Source organism: Borostomias antarcticus (assembly GCF_949987555.1).
Source record: "Borostomias antarcticus genome assembly, chromosome: 9".
Lineage (NCBI taxonomy): Eukaryota > Metazoa > Chordata > Actinopteri > Stomiiformes > Stomiidae > Borostomias > Borostomias antarcticus.
Genome location: NC_140242.1, coordinates 3,710,666 through 3,711,676, shown reverse-complemented (window position 1 = coordinate 3,711,676; position 1,011 = coordinate 3,710,666).

Below are 1,011 nucleotides of genomic sequence, written 5' to 3'. Positions count from 1 at the left end.
TTCACTATGTAAAATAAAAAATCATATATTTGAGCCACATTCAGATCTGATTATCCTGATGGCTGGTTCTTCAACCTCCTGAACTGATGATCATGCATTTGGCCCACATGTGCACTTGCTGCAAATGGTAAATGGTAAAAGGACTGCACTTATATAGTGCTTTTCCACCTTAGCGGCACTCAAAGCGCTTTACAATGGCCTCTCATTCACCCATTCACACACACATTCACGGTAGCTGCCATGCAAGGTGCTAACCTGCTCATTGGGAGCAATTTGGGGTTAGGTGTCTTGCTCAAGGACACTTCTACATGTGGACAGTTGGAGCTGGGATTCGAACCACTGACCCTTCGATCATTGAATGACCCGCTCTACCAACTGAGCTACAGCCGCCCCCAAATTTGCAAACAAATTGATAACAACTAACAGGGTTCAAAAGACTTACAGTACCTAAACATTACATGTCTGTTTTTTTTTTACTAATGTTATGCAATTCAGTGGGTGAGTGAGCTCGTCATGGCTCAAATACGCATTTGCAATGGTAGGCAAGTTGTTGCCGTTAATACGGGATTGTCACGTATTGAAAAATAAAATGATCTTATAATACTGAATCAATGTGACGTGAGGATTTTCCCATATTTATGTGCACAGAACTGTAGTGTTGATGGAGACTCTGAGCTTTGTAGCCCTGCAACCAAATTCAACCAGACACTACAGCCAGCCAATCACGCGTTAGCAAGAAACAGCAAACCAATCCTATTAGCGATTTAGGGCTACGGAGGCGGGACTAGTAGAGAAGGAGATCTGTTGAGTGTTTGTGTACCCAATTATTGCTGAGGACAATTCAGTAGTCTCAGAACATTGATGGGGACATGTCCCCAGCGTCTTCCCTAAATTCTACGCCCATGGTCTGAGTGTCTGTCTCTACTGAGACCACCATGTCTCTGGTTAGTGTCTGTCTCTAATGAGACCACCATGTCTCTGGTTAGAGTCTGTCTCTAATGAGACCACCAT